This window comes from Grampus griseus, assembly GCF_964374135.1.
Source record: "Grampus griseus genome assembly, chromosome: 9".
Lineage (NCBI taxonomy): Eukaryota > Metazoa > Chordata > Mammalia > Artiodactyla > Delphinidae > Grampus > Grampus griseus.
The window spans coordinates 20,253,777-20,276,482 of NC_139003.1; the positions used below are offsets into that span (position 1 = coordinate 20,253,777).

A 22,706-nucleotide genomic window follows, 5' to 3' on the forward strand; every position below is an offset into this window, starting at 1 on the left:
CTGCTCACCACAAGGCGCCTGGTATTTGTGGACTCACCGTAAAGCACCAGCTCACAGCACCTGGGCTGTCCAGGCTGGGGTGGAGCAGGGTGGCAGTGCTCTAGGCCTCACCCAGCCTGCCCTCTGCTCCCACGCCCTGGCGTCATCTGCTCCTGCTCCTCTTGCGTGAGCCGAGGGAGGGACCCTTGTGCCCTCCACCTACGTTATGGGACCAGCAGTGACGTCCACTTTCCAGCTTGTCAAAGTGATGTTTCCCAGAGCACTTGGAGGCCCTGGGGGTGTTCTGCAAGATGAGATCATTGGTGCTAAATCTGTCTTTGCTGACAGCCCAGAACCTGGTTCTAGGGCCCCTGGCAGGCTTGGGAGGTAGTCGGCTGCGGGCGAGTCCCACATGTGCCCCGGCTCCCGCCACCACCTCTGTCTGGTGAGAGGTGCTTCCTTCTCCTCTGACAGTTCTCACCTCTGCTTTTCCGGATTCCCTGTTCTAAAGATTTGCTTTTGTGCGTATGACCCCACCTTTGTCCTGAGCTGAAAGATTCTGCATAAAAACCAGCTTAGAGAGTGTGCCCAGACTCAGGAGAGATGGCATGCCGCTTCCTCGTTTGTCCTCGTGTGTGGACAGTTGTCTTGCATCGCAAGCACTGATGGTTGAAGTTTTCCAAGTCCACCTCTGGGGACGTGAGCTGAATTGGGTCCCAGAGCATCCTCACCCTCCCGCACGTCTGTGATCTATCGTTCTGACAAATGAGCTTGGAACTCGAAGGGTTCCAGGGACTACTGTTTAGAAACAAGGCTTGGGAGTCCCGTTAAGGAAGCAGGCCCATCTGAAATTGGAGGAGAGGACAGACTACTGCTCTCCTGGCGAGGGGTCTGGGCCAGAGCTCCACAGAAGTAACAGGAGACACACAAGCTTCCCTGCTGGGAGGACTCAGCAGCACCTTCAGAGGAATCAAGCCCTGGGGGAATGTAGGGGAGGGAGCAGCAGATACGTCACCAGGTATTAGAAACAACACAGACTTATTGTCTTACAATTCTGTAGCTCAGAAGTCCCACACTCACTGGGCTAAAATCATGATGCCAGCAGGGCTTTGCTCCTTTCTGGAAGTTCTAGGGGAGAAGCAGTTCCCTCACCCTTTCCAGCTTCCAGCGGCTGCCCATATTCCTTGGCTCACGGCCCCCTTCCTCCATGTTCAAAGTCAGCAATGTGGCATCTCTCTGACCTTTCCTCTAGTGCATCTCCTACTGACCACAGCTGGGAAAGGGTCTCTACTCTTAAGAATCCGTGTGATTGGATTGGGTCTGTGTGGATACTCCCGGATAATCTCCCCAGGTCCTTAACTTCATGAGACCTGCCAAATCCCCTTTTCCATGAGAAGTAACATAGTCTCTATTCCTGGAGATTAAGATGTGGACGTCTTTGGAGGGGCTATGATTCTGTCTACCACAGTAGAGATAGCTCTAACACATCTGCAAGATTGTTGGGGAAAGAAGTGTGAGGTTGAAAAGTTAGGGAAGCATACTGGGACCAGATAGGACCAATGGGAGGCCCATATCCAAAGAGAAGATAGGGAAAGTATTTAAAAAGATTGAAAATCCCATCAGACTTTGCCATGGCTCCCAGGCAGAGTACTTCAGCTTCTCCCATCCCAGCCAGATGGGGTGAGGACAGTCCTCCATGTTCCTGAGCCCAGGAAGCCTGACTGGTCAAGACAGCTTTGGGCTTTCCCTCTTGGACATTGGAATGAGAGGGGCCCTCTGTGAACTTATCAGTTTCAGTGACTTTATTTGGGGTCTCATTATGTGTAGGTTTGCTTTCCCTTGGTTTCAGAAGAGCTTTTGGAAGAAAAAAAAAAAAGGAAGCTTCTGGAAAGCTCATCTGTGTCTTAACTGTACGAGGTAAAGAAGCCTTTGTCTCCTGCAGCATGTGCAGCAGCTACCAAAGCCCAGTGGGAAGATCTGGAACGAAACCTGTCAGCACGCAGGGCCAGTTGTAACAGCTGCGAACAGCGTCCCCGCCCCCAGGGGGAGTCACCATCGACCTTGATTATTTACTGGTTGGGAAACCGTGATTGGCCAGGCCCATGTTTGTGTGTCTGTTTTTGTGTCCTTCCTGTAATTTCCCAGCACCACGGCCAGCTTCTACTAAGGTTTATTGTTGAACAAGATATGATTTTGGCATTATGAGATGATCAAACAAGAGAAGAAAAGGGCCTTTATGTCCTTGGTGATTTTAGGTGGGCAGAGCAAGTTAGAGTGGGCTAATGGATTCGTTAGAACAGAGTGAAGTTCGTCTTCAATCTTGTGTGTACAAAATAGAACTAACTTCCAGCCACTGGGTGAATCGTCGGTGAAAGCTGGTTCTGCTTCGAAGGTGGAAACCACTGCTTCATCAGTCAGGGTTGGGGAGGGAAGACAGAGGCTGGAAGATGAGAAAAAAGTGAGCAGCTACTGTGTGCTGTGTCCTTTGCTACCCATACCTTACAGTGAACGTCTAGGGCTCTCACAGCAACCCTGCATGGTGGGGATTTTTGCTGCAATTTTACCCATGAAGAAACTCGTATTCAGAAAGGTAGGATGCTTGTCGGCACACAGACTCCCAAACCCATGCCCTTATAATACATTGTTATCTCCGCCTTTATGGATATAAATGACTTTTTTTGTTCCTTTTGCCTGTGTGCATTTTAGAGCTCAATTTGGCTTCCCCGTCAAGTATCCAGTTCTGTGTAGGGGTGAGGCGGGGGCATGTGGGGAGTTTGAAGCTCCAGAAAGTAACACTTGGTACTAACATTTCCGGGTAGCTCTCCATGCTGGAAGCTTCTAGGCATTCCAGGGCGTGAGTTCTGAGCCTCAGAGAGAGTGGGCCTTTTCTCTCACTGCCTGTAGAAGTCCCTGGACTCTCACCACAGGCTTCTATATTGCAGGATTGATCTCAACTGGGTTTGTGAAAATGAACAGCTGATGTGTTATATAATTCCTTTTCTCTTCATATGTGTGTGTAACAGTATGTACATAAATATAGTGTGTGTGTGTGTTCCTGGAAAAGAGGAAGAGGACCTGTTTGCCATTTTTGATGATTTATTCTAAAGCTTGGCTCGGCCTTACTTATCATTCTGCTTCACCTAGTCCTGCAGGAAGAGGGAGAGAAGTAATAGGACAGCAGGCATAGAAAGGGACCCTGGAACATTGTGTGGGCCTGTGACTGCCACTTCTACTTTCTCACCACGAGGCCAGGACTTTCCTGTCTGACCTCTGCTCTTTGGGTTCCAGAAATGAGGCTTTTTTTCCCTTCACAGTTCACTGGGACTGAGTATGCCCACTAATAACACTGTTAGGAAAAATTATTTGTGTAGAGTATGTGGGGAGTATGCATAAACATTCATTTACAAAATGATTAATGGGGACTGTTTCTAAATAGAGTCTTGTTAATGTGAATTATAAGTTTTCAACAATACCCTGTGTATGGGTGTGTGTATCAGTCATTTAAAGCCTTACAGTTTGATGCTCTGTGGTGACCTAAATGGGAAAGAAATCCAAAAGAGAGGGGATATATGTATAGGTATAGCTGATTCACTTTGCTGTACGGTAGAAACTCACACAACATTATAAAGCAACTATACTCCAATAAAATTTAAAATAAATAAATAAAGCTTTACAGTTTGAAAGTAAAAATTTTCCTAACTCCGTCATAATTACTTCAAACTTATCTAAGCCCGGTTGATACCAGACTACAGAGTTTTGTGCCAGTCCTTCCAGAGAATTTAGAAGGAGGGGCTCTTCCAACTCAGTCCCGCCAGGGTTGATTGGGGAGCACACCCAGGTATACCCAGGGAGGCAGCCAGAGAGCCAGTTGGAGGCTGGGTGTATATGAGCATGTGAGAGCCGTGTGTAATTACCTCTGATGGCGTTAGAGGGGACAGGTGTTTCATTAAGTTTGAGAGATTTGGAACATTTTAACCCTACCGTGGTGGGATGCTGGCATTCCAAAGTGAGCTAGCAAGGATCCCACTGCCAAGAAGCTGTGTTTCTCAGCAGCGCTGTCATCCAGGGATGGCATATTTGGCCACTTGGACACCACTGTCCTAGATGATGAGCTTATTTAAAATATTAGAAAGACTCGGAAACAATATACGCCCCCACCACTTATGAATGCTCCTGTGGGCCGTCACGGGAATAGACTGGAAGTCTGGTCCCTGGTTCACCGCTTTGACATTCTGTGATCTTGGGCAGTAACCTTGGCCTCCGTGTGTGTTAATTTCCCCAGTGTCTTTTGAAAGCCAGAAAACGAGCTAGTGAAGCAGACCTTTGAGGAAGCCCTCGATGAGAGCAGCCTGGGAGTGGACCAGTTTTCCGAGCCCAGGATTGGTGGGCCAGGTTGGCCAAAGCAGGGTAGTAATGAGGCCAAGGTCTTTCACGTGCCCCCCTACAGGGGGACAGCAAACAACTCTGGCTGGTGGCCTCAGGCAGAACCCTGAGCTCTTGCCTAATGGGTCACCTTGACCACAAAAGTGTGTGACTGATGCAGCTCTGGAAAAATAATGCAAGCCCCATGCCCTCCCCATTGTAGGCCGTGAGCCTCACACCTCTTTTGGCCCAAGACCAGCCACTCTGCAAAGCTAGGGGAACGGCTCCAGGGAGTGAGGCTGGGAGCTCCTTCTCTTGTGTGGTTACTTATGAATCAGGAGACAAGCGAGCAGGCAGGAGAATCAGGGCCTGTGGGACCCCGACCCTTTCCCCACGAGGATCTTCCCCCACCAGGAACTTCTCGGGCTGTCTTGCAGCTTTCCCATGTGTGAAACGGGGTAGGTGGTATTACCTGATGGGGCTCTTTAGGGAGTTGCTAATGGCTACTATGGCCAGCTCAGGGGGCCGGGGGTGACAGTGCAAGTTTCTCTAAGAGGCTACAACGCATTCCAGGCAGGTGACATCCCCGCCCTCCCCGGAAGTCTCCTACTCAGAAAACTGAGAATTTGTGAGCAGATGACGGCATCCAGGACCATACTCTTAGGCTTCTTGAGAATTGGCTTGGCAGTTTGACTTTATGAAAAGAGTACAGAAAATGTTTACGAAACTACTGAAGAGGGAAGTGGAGGGGTCGGGGAAAGGAAAAGACGGAAGAGATGGCAGTGGGGTGAATGCCCCACAGGAGGGCGTTGCGCCTAGAGAAGATTGCCGTTCGGGTGCTGTTCACATCCTGCTGCCATGCTGGGAGCCTGAGTTACGCACCCCATGCTCCTCAGTTAGTGGGGCTGAACCCAGCACAGGGGGGATTTATCGTCTGGCCAACATTTAGTGCGTGCTTGCTAAGCGTGGACATTGCTCTGGTAACGTGCACCTATTCATTAATTCAGTCCTCAGGACTGCCCTACAGAGCAGACATGCTTGTTATTGCCAAGGACATGAGGAAACTGAGGCCCAGAGAGGCTCAGTGGCTAACCCAAGACAACGCGATTAAAGCCGTGGAGGCAGGATCCCAATGCAGACTCCTCAGAGCCCATGCTCGTGCCCATCACGCTTATTGATCTCAGGCTGAGCACACCGTGGTCATCCATGCTGCCTGCAGCCTCCCAGAAACATCAGATGGTACCCTCTGCCTCGTATCTGTCCCTCAGACTGAAACAGGCCCTCTCTCTTGCATCCTCCTTGCCCTGAAATCTTTGGTAGCTAAGCAGTGATGGATGACTTCTCCCTGCCTATCTGGTTGATGGCTTCAGTATTTCCATGTCCCAGGGAGAGAGGCGGAGCCACGTGGCTCCCACTGGCTGACCTCCTGATGTTTCCCAAGTTGAAGCCCAGCCCCCGGCCGTGGGGGCACCCGGGACGGTGGCCTGTCATTGCTCGTGTGCTTTCTACTCCCTTTGAAAGGGATGCTCTCTGGCTCTAAGCTGGCATCTTTGCTTCCCGAGCCTCCTCTTTTTCCAAAAATGTGCATTTCTAAGGAAGCAGATGGGCTTACGGGGGCTCTTCCAGCCCCTCTCTCCTCCAGCTCCACAGGGAGTTTTCTCCTCCTGGTTTTTCTGCTTTCTTTCCTTCCCCCAAACCTTCTGCCCATGTCCCTTTCAAGTCTGTGAGAGCACTTTGCTCATTTGGGCTCATTGGCCTGAGCTGACACCCCCGGTGGCCATGGTCCTGGTACCACAGCACAGGAGAGAGGAAGAAGGGCTTTTTCTGTGAATGAGACAATTCCTTGTCCTCAGGCTCAGTAGCCACAGGTCCAGGGAAATTCTGGATGGTGTTACTGTTGGACTACGTTTTCTCACTTAGAAAACATTGTCATTATTTGGGTGGGGGAAGAGGCCCTTAGGTGACTTTGCTCCAGTCCAAGCACCAAGATCCTCTTTCCTAGACTTCTTACGAGACTTTAGAGCAAAGGTTTTGAAGCATTTTAGAGAACTTTTTTTGTTGTTGTTTGTTTTTTTGCGGTACGCGGGCCTCTCACTGTTGGGGCCCCTCCCGTTGTGGAGCACAGGCTCCGGACGCACAGGCTCAGCGGCCATGGCTCACGGGCCCAGCCGCTGCACGGCATGTGGGATCCTCCCAGACCGGGACACGAACCCGTGTCCCCTTCATCGGCAGGCGGACTCCCAACCACTGCACCACCAGGGAAGCCCAGAACTTTTTCTTTGAATAAAACCTCATAAGGAAGTCAAACATAAAATATAAAAGTCAGGTCAGGTTGAAGTTGGCAGGGTAGGTGAGGGGAAGGGGGACATGCATTCAGAGCTTGCCTCTTTGTCTTCCCACTGGCCCCCAAGACTCCTAGGATACCTCATGGATTGCAGGAAGCCCTACAGAGTACAACAGGGCACCCCCATCCTACACAGTTGCCTTGTGGGTGGTCTGGACTGAATGATGAAATTGTCCTGGTGTCTGGGCTGTGTCCTGTGTCCCCTGGGTGGACCTCCGGAGAATGGGGGAGGCATGTGTGCGAGGGGATGAAAAGAGGGAGGAGAACTTCCACTGATTCACTGTCACACCCTCACAGTAGATGGTACCTGGGCTCCCTGGGGCTGCATCAGGCTCTGAGTGACTTACAGGGAAGCCAGCCCTCGAGAAATGTCTTGAATGTGATTGGGCATCGTCTCTCTCAGCTGCATACCTCAGGGTTATGAGGACAATGGCTGTTGGCCAGGCCACCTTTGTCTTGAGGATGAGATGTTTCCATCTGAGAAACATCCTTGAAGACAGGTGCTGGCCCGCATGCCAGGTCAGGAATGGTGTCTGCTGAGCTTGTGCGACAGAGTATCTGAGCTACTAGTGTTCTTTTAACCCTGTTGAGAACGGTGGGGCTAACTCGGGGCAATTTTCATTTTGGTAAGCAGTAAGAGTTGTGTTGGCAAGTGTCACCTGCATCACTACCACCACCAGATACTTAGGGACCTCCTCTAAAATTTGTGTCCCGTGTTATAATTTGCAAAGCCCTTTCATATGTTACCACATTTAAGTGGTGCACACATACCTGTTAGCGGCAGGGTGGGGACTCAACCATCACATCTCCGATTCCGAGTCCAATGCCATTTTCACTCTTCCACACGTGCCTTCAGTGGGCACACCTGGCGGCTCAGGTCAGAAGAGGAGCAAGGTGCAGAAAGGCGAGATGAATTAAGGAATTCTAGCAGGTTCTCTGCAATCCCCTCCAACATCTCCCCTCATATTCCTGCCTGCCTCCCCCTCCTTCCTAGGTGAGACGGACCTGGGCTCTTCCCAAGCACATCCCCATTGTTATTTTACGCATCTCACACCACGTGTATTGCTATTTTTATCCTGTACTAGAAACTATCGAGTGGGGGAGAAATGTTAATTGGTACTATTACAGCAAACTGTGTCCTAGTAACATCGCAATTCAGAGGTAAGCTCTCCCCTCCCCTCCCCTGCCTTTTGGGCAAAGATAGGGGATTTTATTCATTTGGCTAACAGCCAGCATGGTTTCTGTAGCTGCTGCTGAGCTTGTGTGGGGACGGATTCAGGACTCTGGCATCTATCGGCCAGGCTGCCGGGCCTCCGCGGTGTGGTTAGTTTATGCGGGAAGGACTCGAGGGTGGGTGGAGTTGTGATGAATTAGGTTCTGTTTTGTCCCCCGAAACTAGACTGGAGGGATAGTCTGTCTGCTCAGGAAGCTCTCATGGGGTGTGGCTTGCAGGGTCTGGGGGCAAGAATCCGGGACATTTGTATTCGAGGTCCAGCTGAATGTAAGTTGTGTCCTCCTAAGCCAAAGCGAAGAAGGAACCGATTAGAAAAGAATGGCAATGAAGTCAGACAAGTTTTGCTCAGCTTCCAGAAGAAAGGAAAGAAAGGGCATTCAAAAAACAGGCTGTCCGCTGGCTGCCAGGGTTCAAACCCTGACAGCTTTCCTTCCCAGCCATATATCCTCAAGCGAGTCTCTCCTCCTTTCTGGCCTCAGTTTTCTCATCTGTAAAAGGGGGGGGGGCGCTAGTGAAGTGTGCCCCGCTGGGCTGCTGTGGGATTAAAGCACATGGCACAAAACACATAGTAAGGACTCTGAAAAGTAAAGCTTTCATGGTGAATTTTTTTCTCAGGTGCCCTGAAACTCCTGAGGGCTAAGAGTGCAGGAAGGCAGTGGGAGATGGAAAACCCAGATTCGAGCCCAGTGGTGTCCGCTGATTGCTCAAACCCACCCACGTGGATAATATCTTCCAACTCCTCTTGGCCCCCCCTTCTCTGCGGTGGGAAGAATAATCAGTTTGATTTCATGGTACCCTAAAACTTACTTTTTATAGTCCTCATTGCTTTTTAAAAATTATTACAGCAGTCTATATTGTTTGTGGAAAATGTAGAAAAAGAATAAACAAGAAAAATGAAAAATCACCTGAAATCTTACCACCTTCAGAAAATGACTACTGACACAAGAGTGGATTCTTGTGTGTTTTTTTCTGTAAACATGTACCTTAAATATACGCATAGTTGAGATAACATAACATATATAATACATACACATTTTTATATCGTGCTTTTTCCCCACTTTTCATTGTGAAGATATCCCCAGGTGATTAAATATCTTTCAAACGTGATTTTTAATGACAGCCTAATATTTTGTAATGCAGTCTTTGCTCTTCTGTTCTGTATCTTTAGGCTTTCTGGCTTCCTTTTTAATGCATTTATTTCCTGTTTCCTTTTTATCTGTTAATTTTTGCTCTGTGGATTGGATTTTCTCCGCCTTCCTTCCCTCTGGTGATTTGGAAAATATTCACCCTATTTGAACTTAATAGCGATTACCCTTAGGCTTTTGAAAGCGTATTTAAAGCCCATAAGCATCAAAGTTAAGAATTAAACAGTATGGTTTTATGTCCTTCCCCTCCCCCAACTTTCCAGTTTTCACTAATATGACCTAGGTTTTGAGACTCATACTAATATTTTTACATTATGATCATTTCAGTATTCATTCATCCCTTTCAAACATTGTTTTTGGCATTTCCACTATTGCATCATTGAAATTACACTAAGTATTTAGATAACTTGAACAGCTATTCATTGCTCAAGGGTGTGTCACCCTGCAAATTCCCCACCTATGGGTTCTTAATTTTGATAGGTCTTTTGGTAGATCAGCATTAGCCTTTAAGACATGTTTTTTTTTCATGAAGGAAATACTGGTAATGTGATTTTTAAGCCCTTGAATGTCTGAGAGTGTCATTCTGTTGACCTTACGTGTAAATGGCAACTTGGTTGAGTATTTTTCTTTCCTCAAAGTTGTTGAAATTACTTCATTGTCTCTGAGCAATGAACACAGGAGAGAAGCCCAAGGCCAATTGGATTTTGATTGCTTTGTAGGTTTTCTCCTTTTACTTGTCTAAAGGTTTATAGAATGTTCTCTAGATACCAAAGAAGTGTTTCAGGATGTGTATACATGTTGATCTGATTTCTTTTGCCTTATATTTCAATATACTCTTTCAACTTGCAGCCTTAAATTTTCAGCTCAGGAAAGTTGGTAATGATAATTGTCTGCATATATATGTTAGGTCTCCTGGTTGTGTTGTCCAGGTCTCATTTTTTTCCCCTTACTATCATCCAGGTTCCGGGAAAGCTTTTCAAGTGTGTCTCTACTTCTTTAACTTGATTGTTTGCAATATGCCTTCTGCTGCTTTCAGTGAGGTTTTAACTTGGGCCCTGCATCTAAACTTGCCTGACCTGAGCTCTTCCCTTCTAGACCAGAAGTGGAGGACAAAGTACAGCTGAAGTCTAGATCTGTGCCCTGCATATTGTCTACTGGTTTTGGGAGCCAGCTTGAGTAGTTGCGGAAGTTGGATGGTTGCCAAGGAGACCGTGTGGCCCTCAAAGCCATCACTATTTACTCTCTGGTCCTTTAAAGGAAAAGTTTGCTGACCCCTGCTCTAGATACTACTTACTTTGATTTTTTTCAGACCAAAGTCCTCTTGAATCTTCCTGAAAATCAAATAAGAAAATTTCCCAAGCATTCTCTTTCTCTCTTTTCTCTCATAGCAAATCTCTCTCATAGGAAGATATTTCTTATCAGTCATTGTTTTTTATTTTTATTTTTATTTTATATCCTTTCTGTGTATTTTTTCTGTTTGTCCAGCCTTACAAAGGGAGGTTGTGTGGGCAGGTATGATGGGTCTACAAGAGAGCGATGTAGGCTTTGTTCTGAAATGTTTAGGTTTCCAATACCTCTCTCTCTCTCTTTCTCAATCTCTCTCTCTCTGTGTTTGTTTTTCGCTGAAAAACCAAATTCACCCTCATAGTGAGTGATATGTGAGATTAGCAGAGGGTAGGATTCATTCTTCCCATTTTATGCAGTAAAGGAAGGAAAGAGAGAAACCCAGGCACAGGGAAGCTTTGACAAGATATATACAATTTTGAGTTTAAACACTGCCTTCTTGCTTTGAAGCCCCCAATCTACTGCTAAGGTGGCAGCCCACCTCCAGGTGTCCTGACTTCATTTGGCTCCACCTTGGTGAAACCTCACCCAGGGCCCTTTGACACCTGAAGCTCTCAAAGGCTACAAAGCTGTCATGCCAGGGGTGGACTTGATGGAGACCCAGGAGGGCGGGGTGGCCATGCAGCTATTTTTGAAAATATTTGGCCAATTCACGATTTGAATTCTTTTTATGTTGTACATGAACTGTACATAGTCATAAGTATTCTTGCCATTGGCTGCCATCTTGGAAGTCCCACACCTGGACTTTCAGAAGCAGAAGGTGAGAATGTTTACCTGCACAAAGCTGGGTATATTTGCTAACTAACATAAAATATTGTGTGAGAGTGGTACCCCTCCACCGTGCGTATCCTCAGAGGCTGGCAGAGTGACTGTATTGCGTGCGTGTGTGACCCTCAGAGGGGGAAGGGGGCAGAGAAGGGGCAGGGTGTGGGCGCACTTCTTTGTACAAACGTGAGTTTGAAAACCAGGCATATTTGCAATTTAGTCAACTCTAATTCTCTGTACTTCTGGAAGGGAGACGTGATGCGGATAACTGCAGCCAGCAAATAATTGAAAAATGATTCCCACTTTGTTCTGGGATAGTTTATATTAACTGTGGAGGAGCCTCCCACGTCACGTCAGGCTCCCCACCACCCTACTCCCACGGGTCTACCCTCTGCTCTGTGCTAGCTTGGGCTGGTGGTAAAACAAGCCCAGATTTTCCAACACGCTGACCATTGGCCCGAATGTCTGGGGGGAGTGGAACTATGAATTGAAAATTGCCAAGGGGAATAAGGCCACACACAACCTCGGGACTGGACCCCCATCCATCTTCTTCCCGTGGCATCACTAACACCCTCTTGGGCCTCACCTGAAAGAATCTTACAAAATCAAATTTACTGTAGCCCACTTACTGCTCTTCACTCTGTCCCTGGCTTTCCTCTCCGTACTGCCAAGGAAATATGATTGGTCCACTTCACATTTGCTGCCCTTCAGTTTGTTCCCAGTGTCTCTCTCTTTTTTTTTTTTTTTTTGCGGTACGCGGGCCTCTCACTGTTGTGGCCTCTCCCATTGTGGAGCACAGGCTCCGGGCGTGTAGGCTCAGCGGCCATGGCTCACGGGCCCAGCCACTCCGTGGCATGTGGGATCCTCCCGGACTGGGGCACGAACCCGCGTCCCCTGCATCGGTAGGTGGACTCTCAACCACTGCGCCACCAGGGAAGCCCCTAGTGTCTCTTGAATGATAGATTATAACCAAGGAGGTTGAATTTCAAATAGGAAAAGAAGGTGGGGAATCTCTTCCTAAACAAAAAGTCATATTGGTGTTAAAAACAAGATCTTAACTTAAATTCTTGCCCTGTGCTTTTCCATGCAATGTTTAAATTCGGGATTCTGTCCCAGAAGGCTGGGAATTTGCTCCCAAAGTCACTATCTTTGTTCAGATGAACAGCCCAAAGGGTCCAAGAGCCTCGTGGCTGGATGGCAGGAGGCAGGTAGAAGCTGGGCTGTGCTCTGGCTTGGTTATACCGTGTGAGTGGACCTGCCTCCCCCAGGCCCACGGAGACGTATGCGTTCATGCTTACTAAGCTGCATGTTTCGGGGCTGTAAGTGCATCCCATGTCCCCACAATATATGGACATGAAAGGAAAATGAGGGCTTTGCACGTTGCAGAGATGTAATTATGGTAATAAGCAGACCTTGTTGGCTGTGTGTCCTGTTCGGCATTTAACCCAGCTCTCTGCTGCAGCAGCCTGGGGAGTGGAGGGGCTTGGTGGGGGAACCATTTCCCAACTTGGGTTTCTTGGGTGACTTTTTACTGAACTGTCATATTCATACAGGAAAGGGCGAACCTCCTAAGTGTATGCCTCGATGAGCTTTCACTCACAGGACTCCTCCATGTACCCAAATCAAGAAACAAAACAGTCCCCATTTCCCATAACCCCCTAACCCCATTCCGGTCACCACCCCTACCCTCTCGAGGGCAGCTACCCTCTGAACCTCTCACAGCGCAGATTAGCTTCTCTGGTTTTGTACTTTATACAAATGGAATCACGCGGCACCCACTGTCTCGTGTCTGTTCATTTTGCTCTCTTTCATGTTTATGACATTGATCCCTATCACTGCATGCAGTTGCAGTTTGTTCATTTTTGTGTTTGTGTAACATTCCTTTGTGGGACTATACTAAAATTTATTTTTCTGTTTTATCATTGATGAGCATTTGAATGGTTTCCCATTTTTGCCTTTTATGAAGAGTGCTGTTCTTAAAGCTCTTGTGTATGTCTTCTGGAAACCATACATCCACACTTCTGCTGATGTACCTGGGAGGGAAATTGCTGGGCCATTGCCTGTATGAATTCAGCTTTAGTAGAAAATGCCAAAGATAGACTAGATATTTTTAAAGGGCTTTTCAGTTGTGGGAGGCTGGTTAACATCCTCACCAGAGAATGGCAGAATGGAGGTAGCTTTGCTTTTTCAGACGGCACAGTGTAGTGGTTTTGGAGGGAGATAGACCTGGGTATATCAGTTCAACATTGAGTGTCCACTGTGTTAAGTGACAGTCTGTATTAGTTTCCGAGGGCTGCTGTAACAAGTTACCGCAAAGTTGGTGCTTAAAACAACACAGACTTATTCTCTTGCAGTTCTGGAGGTCAGAAGTCCAAAATGGGTCTCAGTGAGTAGAAATCAAGGTGTCAGCAAGACTGTGCTCCCTCCAGAGGCTCTAAAGGAGAGTCCATTTCCATCTCCTTGCCTTTTCCGGGTTCTAGAGCTGCATTTCTTGGCTCACAGCTCCTCCCTCCACCTTCAAGGCCAGCAGTGTAGCAGCTTTAAATCTCTGTTCTGTCTTCACATTGCCTGCTCCTCTCTGTAGCCAAAGCTCCCTCCACCAGCCTCTTATAAGGACACTTGTTATTGCATTTAGGACCCACCCACCCACATAACCCAGGAGAGTCTCCCCATCTCAAGATCCTTAACTTAATCACATCTGCAAAGTCTCTTCTGCTGTGTAAGGTAAGTCCCAGGTTCTAGGGATAAGGGCCTGGATGTTTCTGGGAGCCGTGACTCAGCCTTGTCTCTTGATTTTCACCATGTCATCCATAACCCCCACCTTCATAAAGCATCGTCACCCTACCTCACAGGGTTGCCGAATTGTTCTGCTGCTCTCTGTGATTCTTGTTGTGTTGTGGGAAAAGATCACTGGATGGGACCAGAGAAGTGTATTTAAAGGATAGATGATGATTTGTTTCATCAGATTGTTAATTTATCTCCAGTGGTAACAAAGACTGTCAAACGGATAGGAAGGAAAATATCAAAATACAAGACACCCGAAGTGCAATGTGGGATCTTGGATCGGGTCCTGGAACAGAAAATGCACATTCGTAGAAAAACTGGTGAAATCCAAATATAAGCCTATAGTTTAGCCAATTTTGTCTAAGGAATTGTGCCGTGGTTCTGTAAGATATTAACGTTAGGGGAAGCAAGGTGAAGGATATACAGGAACTCTCTGCATGATCTTTACAGCTCTTCTGTAAATCTAGAATGACTTCAAAGTAGAAAGTTAAAAAAAAGAAATGGGGGGCACTCAGGTACCAGTGGAAAAGCTCCAGATTCCATCTGTTTATGTGACATGAGAGCCAGGGGCCATTGTTGGCGGAATGAATGTAGAGATCCAAACAGTAGTGATGAAGTTTAAAACATATATAACCATTTAAGTGTAAATGGAGATTGGCGGGGTGTGCGACGAATAAGATGCGTTTGTTATTCTGGTGGGAGCATATGGGTCATCTCCAGTCCCACCCAGGGCTCCCTGGGGGAGCGGGGCTGAGGGTGGTCCTCGGGTGTGAATGGAGAGGAAGTCCTGCCCTCGGTCTCTGATTGATTCATCAGCTCCTCTCGGCCCTCCCCCCGGCCCTTCTCCCCTCTCTTCCTGGCCCCATCACGAGCTCAGTCTAAGGGCTCCCCAGTGGCCAGCCGCCTCACAGCTGAGTTGTTATCTTGCCGTCACACACTTATCTGGGCACGGTTAGAGCTTCCTAATAAAATTTGTCACTGACTGTAATCCCATCACTGTCCAGACCCGGTTGATTAGCCCCTCTGGTTGTTTTGGCTTTGCTCTGCACCTCCAGCCTCTTCCGAGGAAGCTGGCAGAGAGAGGAGTTCAGAGAGAGCTCTTGGCCCTATAAAAAGAGAACAGAGAAGAAGCAAACCAGGGCCACCAACTACTTCTACAATAATTAGATACAAATGGCTCAGCCCCGCTCCTGCCACCCGGTCAGCCCTACTTCAGGCCGCCAGGGCCAGAAGCGGGAGAGGGGCTGCCTTCTCTCGTGGTGCCGGAAGCTGCAGACTGGCCTCGCCTCCGCGCTCCTGACCGCTCCGCGTGCTGCCCGCACTCGTCCTCCGTCTCCTGAGATGGGGAGAGGGGATGATGAGGCGGGGCGGAGGCGGAAGCTTCTAGTCCGCTTCCTGGGAGCCACGCCACCACACCCCATACTGGCTGTGGACTGTCTGGACCACACCCCCGCCCCCTCCGCCAGGGTGCGCGGAGTGTCCTAGCAGGCTCCTGTGACTGTATAACTCTCTCCACAGCTGCGTGCACACTGGCTGTGGACTGTCTGGGCCACACCCCCACCCCCTCCGCCAGGCTCCGCGGAGTGTCCTAGCAGGGGCTCCTGTGACTGTATAACTCTCTGCACAGCTGCGTGCACACTGGCTGTGGACTGTCTGGGCCACACCCCCGCCTCCTCCGCCAGGCTCCGCGGAGTGTCCTAGCAGGGGCTCCTGTGACTGTATAACTCTCTGCACAGCTGCGTGCACACTGGCTGTGGACTGTCTTGGCCACACCCCCGCCCCCTCCGCCAGGCTGCGCGGAGTGTCCTAGCAGGCTCCTGTGACTGTATAACTCTCTCCACAGCTGCGTGCTTGATGCACAGCCCGGAAGCCCAGAAAGAGAGAGTATGTGGAGAATGCAAAGGGGGGCTCCTCTGAGGCGCACCTTCACTCAGCAGCTAGCTTGCGGTGCCCCCCAAAGCTGTACAGACTGTGACTGGTGCGGGTGTGCAGGTGTCTGCGGGAGTGCGCTGGGATTTGCCGCGACTCTAAGTGTCCATGCAAACGGCCACCCCCCTCAGCTGTGTGTGTGTGTGTGTGTGTGTGTGTGTGTGTGTGTGTGTGTGGTGTACACACCGGCACGCTTGGCTCTGCGCTGGCCCTTTCTCCCTTCTCTCCAGCTCTGCTTTGCCGCACAGCTGCCACCTGCCTCCCTTCCGCTCCCTCTGCGCCATCCTGGGAGCCAGCTGCCCCTCCCGGCTCCTGACGCGACCCTGTTCTCTGTGAGTCTCCCTTTATCTCTGGACGTCTCCTTCCTCAGCCGTCAGGGCTTCGTGCTCTCTCTTCGGGCACCTGCCGGGCAGGAGGTAAACACCAGAACGACCGGAGTAGGTCCCGGCCGCGCAGGCACGGGGAGCCCAGGCGAGGCCGGAGGCTGGAGGCGGTGCTGCCCTTCGGAGCCCCCCGTCCCCCTGCGGTCGTGGCCCCTCCGTGGTTGGGAGGTGGCACCCCTGCAGCCTCCAGCCCCCGCCCAGGGCCAGGGTGCGGGGCTCCCTCTCTGCCGGCCAGCATCAGGCCCAGCAGGGCCGCGGCAGGCACTGTGGGAAGGCGGACAGCTCACGGTGGGGACAGAAGGGGGGGCCATAACACAGGACCATAAACTCCATGGCTTCCACAACAGAGGTTTATTGTCGCGTGATTCTGGAGGCTGGAAGTCCAAGGTTAAGGGGTCGGCAGGGTTGGATCCTTCTGAGACTTGTCTCCTTGGCGGGTGGATCTCTGTCTGTCTTCTCATGGCCTTCCCTACGCACCTGTCTGTGACCATATTTCCTCTTCTTATAGGGATGTCAGCCATACTGGATTAAGGCCCACCCTAATGACCTCATTTTAATTTAATTACCTTCTAAAGACCTTATCTCCAAATACAGCCTGAGGTGCTATGGTGAGGACGTCAACATACGAATTTTAGGGGACACTGTTCAGCCCATAACAAGGTCCTCTCTGCCTGATCTCTGTAGGGCCGTTTCCCAGCGGCTCTGGCTAGAGCCAGGACATGCCCTTCACAGAACCCGAGCTCTTTCTCTTGCGTGGCAGCTGAGACGGCTTTTGGTTTTGTGGCTTGCAAATTCATTGCAGAGAAAATGGAGGGTTTGGAGGGGGCTATGCTTTTAATAATTTTGGAGGAGGAGAAGGCAGTGCAACGTAGTGGCACGAACAGGAACTTTGGGAGGAGACGGTAGTCGTGTGGCCTCGATCAAATACCTTCGCCCCTCTGTGCCTGTTTTCCCATCCACACCACGGGGCTGGGTGAGGATGAAGTAGGATCCCGTGTGTGACATGCCCAGGCACACAGTAGGTGCTCAACACCTTCCTTCACTTTCAGTTTCAGTACTGATGCCACTGCCACGCTGCAGACAGGACAGTGTGGTGATGACAGACACCCTGCACCCCGTGGGCTACTTGTCACATACCTGCTGTTCACACAGAGGAGCTGGGACAAGGGTCTGCTGAGTGCTCGGGGCAAACCAAATTCCGCTGCTTCTGAAAAAACCACACTCGAATGTCATTTCTGCGGATGTGGTCAAAGACAAAAATCTCTGTACGTAAAGTGGTTATATTTTCATTGAAAGCAATGTCCAGCCTCAAGGGGTGGTTTGAACACAAACTTTGAAAAAACTCACTGGGGGCAAAGGATGGAACCCAAAAACACGCAGGCTCAGCGGCCATGGCTCATGGGGCCCAGCCGCTCCACGGCATGTGGGATCTTCCTGGACTGGGGCACGAACCCGTGTCCCCTGCATTGGCAGGCGGACTCTCAACCACTGCGCCACCAGGGAAGCCCAGAGTGGTTCTTAAACTTGAATGTAATTCAGAATCACCCGGGAGGCTGGTCAACACACAGCTTGCCGGGCCCCAGTTTCTGATTCAGTAGACCCAGAGTAGGGCCTGAGAAGTTGAATTTCTAGCAAGTGTCCAGGAAATGCTGACGCTGCTGGTCTGGGGACTGCACGCAGAGGAGCAGTACCCCACAGCATTAGTCCCTGTTAAGGTCTGTATCACCTTTTTCCCTCCAGCCTATCCTGTCTTTGCTGTCGTCCTATCTGCCTGATCTGATTTTCCTGCTCTTATCCTGGGCATAGGGCAGGTTCGTTGAAACTGCTCCATCCTCTGATTTACATAGGCTTTTCACCTGTTAGGGGGCAACTGTTTCTTTGGCCTTCTTCTCTTTTTTCCTCTTTTACTCTTTTTTTGTATTTGGGCCTCCAGGTACGTCATCATGACCAAAGAGTAGACCTGACCCGGGGCACAGCTCCCTCAGTGATGCCTGTGCTGACCTCAGTTAGGAGGAGTCAGATGCAAAAAGAGCATCATTCCCATTGCCATTCCTCATCTTCTGTACCCCCGTGTGCCCCTACCCCAGCACACCAATTCCCTGGCCCCAATTCCCTAATCACTTTGCCAGAGTAAATAATTGCTGGTGTGTGGTGACCCCAGGTCATAGCCAACGGAGGAATGTAATTAAGGCCTTCATTTCCGACCGTCTTGGGAGCTGTCTCCCAGCTGATACTTGTTCCTCTGGTCCCCTGCGCTGGTGCTTGTATCCTCCCGACCCTTCCCCTCCTGAGGCCAGAGAGCTTGGGTTGGAATAGAGTTGCTCATGTGCAGATGGCGGGTGTTGCCTTCCATTGTGTCCTCCCTCGCACGGAGGGAGAGGGCAGAACATCCTCTTCCCGGGGGCTGGGAGCACAGCCTCTCAGGCGACACCTCATAGTGTGTGCGTGCTCTTTCATGACCGTTTCTGGGAGGGATCTGAGCCCAGAAACTTGCTCTGTGCCGCATCTTTTTGGACTCCTCAGCACCACATGGCCACCATTGCTTTTCCAGCGTTAGACCATCTGATGACATTTTCCCCTTGTGTTTGGAGCCCTACTAATTCGTGCTTGCTGTGGATGGGCCTGGGTGAGCTGCCCTGGGCTGAGAAGGCCTGAAGGACTTGGAATGTGTCACGGTGGGTGGGACCCTAACATGGGAGGCAGAAGCCTTGCCTTTCGCTCGCGCCTCTTCCATCTCTCGATCCACACTGATTTCCCTTTGTCTTAAATGCATGGTGCCTGGGTGCTTTGTTGGGGGAGATGATGACAGATAACTGCTTTTGACTTCTTTTGGAAACATTCCCCCTGGTCAAAGCAGGGGAAGAAAACATTTTCTTGCCTTTACGCTGATTCCTAAAGCTTAACCAGATTTGAGACAAAAATAAACCCATGACGACTCCAAGAGAAAGGCCAAGAATCACTTGTGTGTCCTTCCAGCGTGCCTTTTTTGGAATGGCAGTGGGGGGAACTACTGGGGAAGAAAGAGGGCAGTCAATGTTATGTAATGTTTTGGTGTCTGATGCCTGGAGCCTCATTTTGGAAGAAGGTCCAGTCTAACCCTGAGGGAAGCAGAAATTTTACTGATTTAAGAAAAGGAGGCTCATTGGCCGTCATCTCTAGGAAGGTCATTGCTGCAGTAAACTTGCACAGCCCACACGTTCTACCCCCGTGCCTGTGTGGACCCCAGCCTGGTATGCCTGGTCAGTTCCGGGCCACTGAGGCAGCTGAGGGGTGCAAGATTGCTCTCTCTGAGTGGGCCTGGCATGGCCTTCCCTTCCTGGCATCCCATTGGGCCCAGGAATCAAGCTCTCAGCTCCTTCTTCTCCTAGAAAGCTCTCCACGGGCAAAGATGTGTTCTTGACAGCTCACAGCCCACTGCCCTTTCCCCGCTGGACACATCAGGCACAGTTAACAACAAAATGCAAGGGGGCCCAAAAAAGGAACGTCCTTTACTTGCTGGAGATCAGTGCAAGAGAGCCCTCTTTAAAAATTTTTGCTTGGGGGTAGGCTTCTCTGTGGCTTAATGTTTGTGTTTAATGTCTACTCCCATGTGTCGGTAGATCCCCCACCTGTCGGAGGACCGGAACGGTCTGCCTTTTTAGACTCTCCACTTCAGCCACCTCCTGAGCTGTTTAGCACGTCAGTTCGGGTTGGTGGAGGTGATGCTGACGGGGAAAGCACTGCCACTGCATCCAACTCCCTCCCTGTGGAAACCCCCGGAAACCTCAGGGTGGGGACACAAGGAGCCCAAGCAGACCTCAGCCGAAGGACGTGGAGGTAGGAGACAGCTGTCCTCCTCGCTGCTCACCAGGCGAGCACTTCCGGGCCAGTGTGGGCAAGGCGCTGGCTGTGAAGGGTCAGCCCTGATTCCCTGTGGTCTGGGCTTCCTCCACCTGGCCTGTCACTTTCCTTCTGTACATGGTCTCCTGTAGGTATAGGAGCCAATCACCATTTAAAAGGAAGGGGGTGGGGGCTTCCCTGGTGGCGCAGTGGTTGAGAGTCTGCCTGCCAATGCAGGGGACACGGGTTTGTGCCCCGGTCCGGGAAGTTCCCACATGCCGCGGAGCGGCTGGGCCCGTGGGCCATGGCCGCTGAGCCTGCGCGTCCGGAGCCTGTGCTCCACAATGGGAGAGGCCACAACAGTGAGAGGCTCGCATAACGCAAAAAAAAAAAAAAAAAAAAAAAAAGGAAGGGGATGGGTGTTGCTAATAAGGGCCTGCCCTGAATTAGCAACCAGGACCTTTGAGTTTGTACAATCCCTATTTGGAGGGATGGATACAGAAGAGAGTGTAATCCAGGAACTGTCCTCAGGCTTGAATCATCTTCTTTATGAGGCCTCTAAGATTTGGCTCCTGCTGGGGTCCTGAGCCATGAAGCAAGAGGCCCAGGGACACATTTACCCACTTGGGCCTCTTTGGACCTCCAAATTGCCCAGAGCAGCTCCAGGTCAGAATGGAACAGAGTCCTTACTCATGGACGTGCCGAGAATACTCTGGAGGGGCGGGAAGGGTCCTAGCCTTTCTGGCCTCCCCAGTCGACTCCCATCCCTGCCGCTGCTGGTGGGAAACAGCCCTCCTCAGGAGCCAAGTGGTTGGAAGAGTTGGGGAGGGGGAGTGAGGTGAACGTGTCCACTTGTTGCTGATGGAGCAGGACTGAAATTAATGGGCTCTTATTGCTCCCCCATTAATGCTGGCATTGGCGGTGTGTCCGGTTTCAGTCCTCTAGATGTCAGCCCAGGACGGACAGAGCTGCTCTCTTGTCCCACCTAGTCTGTGCGGAGACCTACCTGCTCCCCAGGAGGGGCACTTCCTTCCTTTTTGAAACCTTTTGGTGGGAACTCCTAGATGAGGAGAAGTATACAGAAGGCCCGGGGTTTGATGTGGTTGTTTCTAAGATCTACGGACACTGCATTACATAACAGCATCATGTAGCTGCTTTGAGCACCAGGGAGAGCCTCCCGGACCTGCATCCCAGTCCCATTCCTCTTAGTAACTTACGGTGTGAGCCCGGGCCTCTTCCATAGCCTCTATGATGTCAACATGTTCATCTGTAATTTGGAGGGATCTCATGAAACAGTCCTCTTCCTTCCTGGAGGGGGGAAGGGATTTGAGAGATGAAAAAGAGGAGCTGGTGTCCAGGAAGGAAATGGACGATGTGAGTAGGAGAGGCATTTCACCTGGTGTCCTCACCCTGCAGTCACTGGCCTGGGGCCCCCAGCTGAGCTCCTGCAGGCTTATGAACCCTCTGACGTCATCCGTGAGCACAGTGAGTGAGTGAGCACTTATCAGAGCCTTTGAGAAGATTCTCAGAGCACTCTTGGCACCCACAGGGTGAACACCCACTGGCAGCTGTGTGTGGCAGCAGCCACTAGGTGGGGAGGGATGGGCCTCCCCTTAGCGGCAGCGTCTTGATCAGCAACTTAGCCCCTTGTCCTGGGGACCGAGGTTCACCTTGCTCCTGATTCTGGGTGAAGTTTGGGAAAGGCAGAGAAGCATGAGAAGTGGAGGCCCTCAGGTGTGACAGGGGAGTCAGAGAAGGACAGATTCCCAGCGAGGTGCATCCACACCCTTTGTGGGTACAGAGCTGGGGCTTGGAGACCAGGATATGTCCCTTCGGATCCCTGGGCACTCATTTCCCTGAAATGAATCAACTGTGGGAAAAACACTGATCAAGCAGGACGTTTTCGGGAAATGGCTTCTCTAGCTTCTGAACCACTTTGGACGTGGACCTTTGTTCCCTTGGCCTGACTGGACTTTGGGTTGCTCTTATCTGGGGATGTTCCCGGTACCTAGTTGAATATTATCAGGGACCAAGGTGGTAGCTTACTGAGAACCACAACCTCAAACTGAATGGCTCTTAACAAGAGACCAGAAGCCCAGGAAATGGTGAAGAAGGAAGACAGTCAACTGGGAAAATGGAAATGAGGTGGAGCCCCAGGCATGGGCTCAAGTGAAGCTCCAAGGTCAAGATCGTGTATGACCTAGTGTCTGTCTGTCCAGCCAGAAGCTAATTTTCACCTCATTAGAAAAAAGGGCTCTGATAATAAGCCAGTGAGTGGTTTGTCACGAACTCAGTTCAATTCAAAGCAATTCAGTTAATAAACCAAATATTTGTGAGTTACCTGTTGTGTCTTTAGTACCTTACCAGGCACCGTCAAGGACATGTAAGAAATAAAAGACACAGTCTCTGCTTTTGATGAGCTCATCAGTTCGCTGGGTAGAATAAACATTTATACAAGAAGAGCTGGAGAGAACCATGGCTAGGCTTCATATAAACGTGCCTCTAGAATTCCGTCTCTGGTCAAGTGCTGTTTGCTGGTTCTTGTATCTCCAGCTCGTGGCTTTTGAGAAATGATAGAATCCAGGGTCTCATCTGTCTCTTCAGCTTTTCCCATTTTA

The 22,706-nt window shown here is 50.1% G+C and overlaps 1 protein-coding gene and 1 long non-coding RNA gene across 7 annotated transcripts in view; one reads left to right on the plus strand and one right to left on the minus strand.

Moving 5' to 3' along the window:
• The window catches only part of PLXNA4 (plexin A4), a 607,888-nt gene that overhangs the window by 264,695 nt on the left and 320,487 nt on the right, over window positions 1–22,706 (plus strand). The window lies entirely within an intron of this gene.
• On the minus strand, window positions 16,628–21,598 carry LOC309826912. 2 transcript variants are annotated; one of them, XR_014297156.1, is made up of 4 exons: window positions 21,485–21,598; window positions 21,306–21,396; window positions 17,407–17,476; window positions 16,628–16,750 (listed from the first exon to the last, which is right to left on the minus strand). It is a non-coding gene; the product is annotated as an uncharacterized lncRNA (long non-coding RNA). The 2 variants fall into 2 exon arrangements; XR_014297157.1 differs by having other exon boundaries at window positions 16,634–17,476.